This window comes from Arachis ipaensis, chromosome B09 (assembly GCF_000816755.2).
Source record: "Arachis ipaensis cultivar K30076 chromosome B09, Araip1.1, whole genome shotgun sequence".
NCBI lineage: Eukaryota > Viridiplantae > Streptophyta > Magnoliopsida > Fabales > Fabaceae > Arachis > Arachis ipaensis.
This window is the reverse complement of record NC_029793.2, coordinates 10,283,955-10,294,578: the sequence shown is the minus strand read 5'-3', so window position 1 is coordinate 10,294,578 and position 10,624 is coordinate 10,283,955.

The window sequence follows — 10,624 nt, the reverse complement described above, 5'->3', positions numbered from 1 at the left end:
TATACGTCGACTAGGGATGCCTTGAGAGGGGTGTAATTGTGGTATTTTTTTATTTTCTCTCCTTGTTGATCTTCTTTCTTTTTGGATTCCTTGTCTTTATCTCGGTAGGGGACCCCGGATTTTGAGGTTTCTCCTAACCGAGCGTTTTCTTCCATGTTGATATATTTTTCTGCTCGCTCCTGCACTTCGTCTAAGGAGGTAGGGTACTTCTTTGATATGGATTGGCTAAAAGGTCCTTCTCGTAGGCCATTGATGAGTCCCATGATGGCGGCCTCTATTGGCAAGCTTTGTATGTCCATGCATGTTTTGTTGAATCTTTCCATGTAGTTGCAGAGGCTCTCCCGATCTCCTTGCTTGATCCCTAGTAAACTGGGGGCGTGTTTGGTCTTATCTTTCTGGATGGAAAATCTGGCTAGGAATTTTTTGGCCAGGTCGTCAAAGTTTGAGATGGACTTTGGAGGTAGGTTGTCGAACCATCTGATTGCTGTCTTCGTGAGAGTTGTTGGAAAAGCTTTGCAACGAACGGCGTCTGAGGTGTCGGTGAGGTACATTCTGCTTCTGAAATTGCTGAGATGATGGTTGGGATCTGTGGTATCATCATACAAAATCATATCTGGGAGTTTGAAGTCTTTGGGGATTTTGGTTTTCATGATTTCCCTAGTGAATGGATCTTGCTCTTTGTGTGAACTTTCCTCGGGAGTGGTCCGAGGGGTTTTTGATTTGAGACCGGCTTCTAATTGTAGGAGTTTATCCTCCAATTCTCGTCGCCGCCGTACCTCTCTTTGTAGATCCTTTCCGACCTCTCGTTGTTGTTGAGTTTCTTTTTCAAGTTGCTTTAAGCGGTCTTGAAGTGCTTCTATTACCCCCGGATTTGATGAGTTTTTGTCCCCGTTAGATTCTGGAGTATCCTTTAGCGTAGTGTCCGCGTTCTTGTGCGGTGTTCTATTTTCCAGATCTGAATCGTGGTCGTTGTCATGGCCGTCCGCCATGGTGTTGGGATGACTTCCAGGGTCCCCGTCAACGGCACCAATGTTCCGAGGGTTACCTGAAACTGGAGGTCGATCTCAGATGAGATCTTCCGTATTGGTCGGAGATGGCGTGTTCGGCTGGCTGGTGGCGGCCGGAGCTGTTGTGTCTGACTTGTTGGACTTGCTGCACTGCTGATCCTTGGGCACCGGAGGGTGGGGGGTACCTGCAAGAGACTCCGATGCTTAAGTTAGCACGGGTATTAAGCAGGTTTTTAGTATAATCAGAGTATGAGTTATACCTGGGTGCTTTAGTGTATTTATAGTAGTTGTAGAGTGACTTTTTTAGATAAGATAAGTTAGTTATCTTATCTTTTGGTGAGGTCAGCTTATCTTCAATGGAACCGCCTTTATCTCTATAGGCTTGGACTGCCTTTGGATCTGGGTCGTATTCCTTGAGTTGGACCCTTTTTGGGCTTTCCTGTCGATTTGGCCGAGCTCTTTTGGGAAGAGGTCGGATAGTCTGACCTGAAGAGGTTGGTCGCTTTGTCGTCGATCATCCCGGGTCGGATAGCTCGACCCAGGGTATGAACAGTTACCAACACAACAATCATTAATGTAAAATATTCTCACTCGATTCAACAAAATGGCAGCCCCATAAATCAATGTCTACAGCTAGTAACATCAACGCAAATACATATTAAATTAGCCACCAATTTCACTTAAATTAGTATTTGTTATCTCATATCAGAATCCAGTTTTCGTATCATACATGCATTAGTTTACTTAAAAAAACAAACCATGTAAGAATGAACAAAAAAAAAACACAACAACCGATTTAATCCTCCAGTTGACCATATAGTAAGCATATCTAAATAAAACAAAAACTATAATCAAGCATGGATACATGCGACTGTGAAAACCAACTAAAGTATCCATCCTATAAAGGGGCAAAAAAAATCTATCATGAAGACCAAACATCCAATACCCTACTAAAATAACCATCAAATACCTTACAAAAATAACCATCCTATAAATATCAACCAAATTTCAACATTTGTCAACTACTTTACGTCACATTGCATGCACAGATCCGCACAGGGTGGGGAAAAAAATTGAAAATTTAGCTGCTATCTATACAAGATTACCAAACTTTTTCTACCATTCCCGCGCTAAAGTTAGATCATAATGAATTGCAACAATCTCAACCAACATCATACTCCATATGCTGCAGGATACTAAAATTGAACCTAATGATTTCTCAATACGTATAATCACTCATATCAGAAGCAAAATTAGTCAATAGTACAACATGCAACAGAGATTACGATTCAATAAAGGAACAACTCAACCCACTAACCTTGGATGGTTAGCCTACTGCCGGCGGTGATATTCGTTGTGGTCCCGGTGGATGGTCGACGAGCAGGCGGCTAATCTTCCACGATTGGATGCTCAGCTGCCACCAGTGCGACAGGTTTGTTGGAGATGACGGCTTCCGCGTGACGAGATGTGCAACGGAACAGGGCGAGGCTTGGCTGCAGTTCAAGTCGGAGGCGGACCGCGCAGGGGCTGGGCTCCGGAGACGGGGAGATGTGCAACGGCAACAGGGCGAGGGACTTGAGGGGAGCGATGAGGTACGCTCACGAGGACAGGTCGCCTTCCGATGTTGCAGCTTCCGGCGCACGCGGTTCTCCGTCGATGGGTGTCTCTGCAGCGACTGGGAGGGTTTTGGGTAGGGGAGACAAACCGTGGGAACCAAAAGGATTGGGTAATTAGGGAAAAATTTGAAATAGGATTAATTTGGGGGTGAGGTAAATTAAACAGCCATGAGGAATTAGGGTTATTGAGGGTTAATTTACTCTTTTACACATTATTTGATTCAATAGAAAACAGAAAGAAAGAAAATGCAACGAAGGAAAATGCACAAAAAACTTCATTTTCTGTGGTTTGGATGCGAATGGAAATCGGAAGGAAAGGGAAAATAGTGGCGTGGAACTCACATCCAACTTTTCCGTCCAAAGTTGCGAAGAAACAAATGACCACTCTACAATGAAAGTAAAATGATAAATTTGCCCATACTGTTAACATCGAAGAAAAACTCCTAATGTAAGCTATCTGTTTCTGAAACTTGGAGAGACTTCTCTTCTCCACCGCATCTTCATCGTTGTACTCGACAGTGCTACCGCGACTTCATTTTCGTTCTCCACAAGCCACAGCAGTTTCGTCATCGTCGTGACAGCTCCTTCTCCTCTTCATCCTTGCAAATTCAAGCCAAAGGTGAGTTCTTTTTTGTTCAATTTTGTACCTTTTCCAAAAACAAACTGTAAAAATAATCATGAACATAGTATGTGCTCTTTTTTTTCAACTGAGATCCTCTTGCTTTGGTTTCTTGTTGTTGTTCCTCAAATCTACCGTTTTGTGCATGCTTGCTTGCTAGGGTTTGGCCTGTGAAATATGGATACTCCATAGAGTTCGACAGTAGAGGGTGCCTGCTGCCTAGTGTTTGGCTTGTGTGTGTTGGTGATCCCCGTTTGGGTATTGTTGTTCTATTCAAAAGCTAAATTAATATATATGATATTGTGAATTATTTTTTTTATTGATATCTGCATGTTTGATTTCGTAATTTTATTTTTTATTTCTTCTCCTCTTTTTAATTGATTTGATTTCTTCATTACCTGCTTCATTTGCAACCAATTGTAGTGATTAACTGAACCAATATTATAGTTATAGTTTATACAAAAGTTCAAAGCTTCCTAAATGGTAAAAAAATTCATAAATTAAAAAAAATTTTGATGACCCAAAAGCATAAAATATGATTAAAATTGAATACACCCAGTCCCAAATCCCCCATCATGAAAGAGCCAAAAAACTGTAATAACAAGAGAAAAAAGGTCACTTCTTTTAACCAAATAGTGGGAAAAAAATGAATTAGCTGAGAGTGGAAGTGGTTGAATTGGAAGTGAAAAACTTTGTTTACAGAATGCTTAAGTTTTGTTAGAATTTTTTTTTATTTTATTTGTGAATCAGATCATTTTTAGTTTCAAGTTCAAGTTCAAAGGTTCAAACTTTGTGTTCGAACTTCAAAGAGAATGTACTAACTTAAGAGTACCTACGTGGGAGTACATATCATCCTTTATCTTTAGAAATTGTTTGTAAATTGCTATTTATTATTTGAGTTTTTAGTTTTGTTTTAGGTTAAGAATTTTTAAATTGAAATGAGGTAAATGAAATAATTAATGAATTATAGGGTAAATAATTAAAGGTTAAAAATTTAATACTAAAAACATTTATTGTGTGAAAGTATGTTCATTTTTTCAACTGGTTAGATCTTATCTTTATGATTGTTTTATTTTAAATTTTTGTATTAAAATAACGTGAAAAAAAGCGACCATTATTATAGGTACAAAATATTTGGACATTCCTCTCTTTAGGATCTTTGATAGAATTTAAAAAAAAAATTAATGGACATAGAGCATAGCACATACATGCTGAAACTTTATATTTATTTTGAATGTCATCATGAGTATTTTAGTTCATCTCGCTTTTTATGATGAAATTCAAATTATACAAAAGTTCTTAAAATTAAACGGCTTTTCTTACTTGTTTCTGGCTAGAATGTGTTATTAATTGTCGATGGTTTAGTTGTTACTAATTTCTAAATAGCTAAGCAAAATAGTGTGCTTGTTTCATTGGTGCACTTACAAAGCATTTGTTCAACGTATCTTGAATCCATCCTTTCAAAAATTATACTAAATCCTGTGTTGGTTAACTTATTTTTTACCGTATAAATTAATAAGTGTTGTTGGTAGCTAAGTCCACTTAATTTTGGTGATAAATCAATGCATTAATTAATATGCCATATGCCTTACAGTGTGTTTATTATTTATGGCAGAGAGCTTTAACATTGAGTTTGCCATTTAGGCGTTGGAGATAAGTGTCTCATAAAGGTATGTTTATATTGCGTAAGGTGAAACCATATTTTCTCGGCATTTAGTTTCGTTTTTTTTTCTTCAACAAATGAATTATTAGAATGTGACAAGATATGTTACTTTCTGTTTACTTTTACTATCGATATGTCCATTCTAAACATTATATTTTCATAGATGGATAACGAAAATATCGAATATGCTAATTTAGAAGATAGAACGAACGTCATACATGACTTAGAAATTCAAGTACATCAAGTCACTTCTATTGACGTATATCAACCTGAACCAATACAAATCTTAACTCGTGTCAGGAAAGAGTTAGAAAAAAGACAAAATATTTGTGTCACATCTCTTACATGTGTTACGGTGCATGCATTGTGTACTTTGAAATTATTATCACGATATAGGCCTAGGCAAATTAATGACGAAAACTTGGAAAGAGAAAACAGGCGTGCTCAGTTAATGATACAGTTATTGAAGTCTGACAAATGTCGAGATGTCATACGTATGAGCCTTGAAGCATTTCAAATGTTGTGTCAAAAGTTAAGAGGAACTGGTAAAGTAAATGATTCAACTCGATCTACGGTTGAAGAGCAAGTAGCTAAATCCCTACATATTATAGGGCACAATGTGAAAACTAGGACCATGTCTTTCTTCTTTCACCGCTCAGGGGAGACAATCAGTCGCCACTTTCACAACGTCCTACATGCTATTTTATCGTTAGAGGGAGACTTCTTCAAGCAACCTTCTGGTGAGGATGTTCCTTATGAAATACTTCATAATAGTCGATTCTATCCATTTTTCAAGGTACTAAATCTTTTGATTTACCTGGTGAATTTTATGTAATTGTCAACGAAATAATTATGAAACTGTTATGTTAATATATCCATATACTTTCTAAAAAAGGACTGCATTGGAGCCATAGATGGTACTCATAGTCGTGTGAAGGTACCAAGGATGGAAGCCCCTCATTTTTGCGGAAGAAAAGATCACCCCACACAAAATGTGTTAGCTGCCTGCGGGTTTGATATGAAATTCACATATGTGTTGTCTGGTTGGGAAGAAACCGCCTCTGACTCGAGAATTTTAAAAGATGCTCTAAGTAGGGAATATCCACTTCGAATCCCCGAAGGTCTGTAATAGTGTAATTTATAAAATTGTCTACATAAATTCAAATTCATAGAGACAGTATGTCATACTTTAATTTGTGTATACAACTGTTGTAGGAAAATTTTATCTAGGCGATGTTGGATTTATGCTAAAGCCTGGGGTACTTACACCATATAGAAGTGTTCAATATCACCTAAAAGAGTATTCAGTACGTGAGCCCCAAAATCTAAAAGAACTATTCAACCATCGCCATTCTTCATTACGAAATGTAATCGAAAGATGTTTCGGAGTTCTAAAGAAAAGATTTCCAATTATAGCTGGTAACACTGAACCTTATTATTCGTTTGAAACTATGAGAGACATTTTTTTGGTATGTTGTATATTGTATAACTTTTTTATGGGTGTCGATGTTGATCGAGAATTGCTACAAGAACGCAACATAGATAGATCACAATCAAATCAACAACGAGATGAGGAATATAGATATGCAGCAATGCTACGAGATAATATTGCAGCTGAAATGTGGAATGTGTATCAAACTTTATAAGTGATTATGTGATTATATGTTTCCTTTATATGAATATGTAAATATCTGTATTTTACAGTCAGAATTGTTTAATTAGATTTTTTTGAGGGATTTTTTTACAGGTCAAGTAATGCCAAATAAAGGAAACAAAACAACATAAGCTAATCAACCTTCTAAAGACAACTTAAGATGGTCTTATGAGATGGATGAAGTTCTGTTGAATGCATTAGCAGAAGAAGCATTGAAAGGTAATAAACACGATGGCTCGTGGACAACTGAAGCATATGCTAATGTTGTGAAGTCTTTGAGCTTAGCAATAGGCCCACACATAACAAAGAACAACATTAAGAATAGAATGAAGACATTGAAAGATAATTTTGTTGAGGCATATGAATTATTTCATCATTTAAGTGGATTTGCATGGAATCCTGTTACTAGAAAGTTTGAAGCTGAAGAAGAAGTGTGGCAAGACTTTATTAAGGTATGTTATACTTTTTTATTACTTATACGAATAACCAAGTTAGTCACAATAACTTTAACATTTCTTTATGCAAGAGAAACCACATGCAGAAAAATGGAAGAAAATGCAAATTAAGCATTATGATACTTTGAAGGAGTTGTTCGGAGCTGATAGAGCTACCGGTAAAGGGACTGCTACTTCACGAGAAAGACTTCAATAACTTGATAGAGATCACATTGATTTGAATGATTCATTTGAAAACACTGGATTTTCTGACATAGATGTTAATATGGGACATGATACCCCAACGTTTTCTGCTAATTTAGATTCACCAAATGCTCCTCATAGTCAACCAAATCAATTAGGTGGGACTTCAACGTCAAGAGAAACAAAGCGTAAGTCTCCTATGAATGATTTTTTGGAGGCACAATATGAGAAAGTTGCTTTGGGAATTACTACCATGGCCGATGCTGTCAAAGAGGGTAGTTATCTATCTAGCAAGCTACATGACGTAGCTCAGAGGCAGGTTGAATAAACTGAGAGACAAGCTTCCGTGCCTGAGAGGCAAGTTTCGGTTGCCGAAAAATAAGTGTCGTTAATTGAAAGACAAGTTGCAATTGCTGAAAAAGGGTTAGCTATTATGCAACAAAGTAGGCATCGCCTTTATAGCAAATCAGATATATGGGATATGTTGACTGAATTGGGTCTGATTGGTTCAGCTCGAATACAGTGTTATCAGTTTTTATGTGAAAATGAGCAGAAAAAGCGCCAAATTTTTGGGATTCCACTTGAAATGCGATTGGATGCTCTTTTTCATTTCATGACAGCTGCTGGTGTTCGCTTAGGAGATATGGTACTTCCATAAAACGTTAACCGTTAGAGGTATAACTTTTATACGCATTTAATTTCTGATTAATTTCAGGTTATTGCTTTCATTAATTGATTATGTGTTTCTGAGTGTCATCTACTATGGGTATATCTTGATGTATTTAAAGAAGATATCATTTCCTGTTTTATTTATGTTAATCATGGTAGAAAATCACATTATTTATATATACTTTGAGATTGATTGGTTGTTTAGATAGAAAGACATCGATAAAATAGATTATCATGATCAACTCTGATCTTTGAATTAATTGGTCTTTGTTGTATATGCTCATGCAGGAATCATAATACTTGAAAATGTTTGGGAACAACAAGTACACTGCTTAGTACAAGTAGCTATCGATCATGTGTTAATATTTTTGACTCGTAGAAACTTTATTTTTTTGAAGTAGGTGTGTACAGATAGCTCAAGCTATGTAGAATTGATTTTTTGGAAGTAGGTGATGACGCTGACCATGAAGAATTACCCTTTTGAAAAGTGTTGTCTGGTGATAAAATAGTACTCTCTAGGAGTTCTTTTGGTTATTACTTTTTTGGGCTTTTGTTATATGTTTATAAAAATTGTATATGCTTTTTGGTCGTACGTACTTGGAAAGAAATACTACCCACTTTTGATAATATTTTATTTTGTAAATACAATTTAGTGAAACTTTTTTTTAAATATGCTTAAAGAGATTAATGATGTAAAGTATGAGTAGTTTTTATTATTCTTTTACGAGATTATTTATTTATATATTTTTAAAAAGAATAATATATATTTTTATTTATGACATTAAAAGATAATAGAAAAGAATGAATTCAAAAAAATATTATTGTTAATAAAGATAACACGTTAAAATTTTGAAATATAATTTGGATATTTTTTTATTAAAAATTAAAAAATAATTTAAATACATTAGTATATTATAATTTATATATAATATAAAGAATGATATTAATGTAATTTCACTTGGTTATGATTTTCTCTCTTTTTACTTTTCCTTTCATCCAAATACAAGAAAATTTTTCTTCTATTTTCTTTCCATCATTTTCTCTTCATCCAAACAACATAAAAGAAAATTAACTTTTCCTTTCATTTTCTTTCCTTCCATTTTCTTTCTTCCATCCAAACAAAGTGTTAGTTTTAATTGGGCCCAATAAACAGCCCATTGTAGCTATTGTATACATATGCCATTGTCTCTCTAACGAAACTCTTTTTTAAATCATTTAAGTACCATTTTATTAATAACAATAATAAGATACTAAAATGCATGGTTCTGAAAACCGGACCGGACCGGCCAGTTCAACCGGAAAAATTGGGAACCGATTACCTAGCCGATCCGGGTAACCTCAAAAACCAAATGGCAAAGAACCGGTTAAAAAACCGGTCGAACCGGCAGTTAACCGGCGAACCGGAAGAACCGTCTGGTTTTTTGGCGGTTCAGTGGTTTGGAAATTCAAAAGCAAAACGACGTCGTTTTGGCTATTTAAAAAAAAAAAAAGAAAATGGCGGAACCTAACCCTAATCTGCTAATCACTAATCACTCGACACTCAGCAACACAACACCCAAGCTCCCAGCACCCAGCCTCCCCTTTCTTCCCCCCTCACCCACCATTCACCAAGGCCAGCAGCGCCACCGCCCACCAAGCTCCAGAGACCAGAATCCAGAGCGCTCCTCAGTCGCCACCCAGCAACGCTCCTCAGTCGCCACTTGCCACCCAGCAGCGCTTGTCATTAGCCACCGAAACCACTGCACAGCAGCCGCGACCACCACCGCGTTGAGGCTGCCTCCTCGTCGCCGAACCTCGACCAGCTCGCCGAGCTCGCCTCTCATTCGCCGGTAAGACTGATTTTCTTGTCTTCTTGATTTTGAACATGCTTCCTAGTTCCTACTGAATTCTGAGCTCGCCTGTTCTGTTTGAACATGCTTCTTAGTTCCTCTGTTTTTGCTGCTTCATGAATCTTCAATCTGTTTTTGGCTTTCTATTATGATGCGTTTATTGGTGACTTGGGATTGAATGATGATCATTGCAAGCAAATTGAGGCTGGGGCGTTGAAGGCAGCTGGGGAATTTCTCATCCTTCTTTTCTCTGTGTGTTTATGTGTGCTTATTTATAAAGTTGTTTCTTGTTACTGTGTGTGTTTGTAATCAATAGCCAATAGTTGTTAGATTGTTATCTATTAGCTTGACAATTTTTGTAATAATGTACTGAATTGTATCTCAAAATTTCTGTGGCTTTGAGAATATTTGTACTTTTTGCTGCTTCTGTTTGCTGCTTCATGAATCTGTTTAGAAATAGGGTTTTGTTGCTTCTGTTTGCTTCAGTGACAAGTATAGGTGTAATTCATGATTCATCCATTGTTTGCTTCTATTTTTTTGTCATTTTGTTCTTATTGCTTCTTGCCTTTGGTGTTTGATTTGGATCTGCCGATCTGATGCTTTTCGATTTGAAATTATGCAGCTCATTCAAAATTTTTCTGAAATATTAAATTTTATTAAGTTATAAATTATTGAATTTTATTAAGTTTAATAATTTTATTTAATATTTAATTAAACCGGTTGAACTCCGGTTGAACCCCAGTCGAACCAGTGAACCATTGAACCAGTGACCTCACCGGTTTATTGATCGGTCCGGTTCTCGCAACCTTGCTAAAATGTTACGTTTGAATCTTTCGAATACTGATTTGGTCATTATCTCTAATTTAATAATAATAAACTTGATAATCGGATACTCTATTAGTATAATACAAAGTACTATCTATTTATAA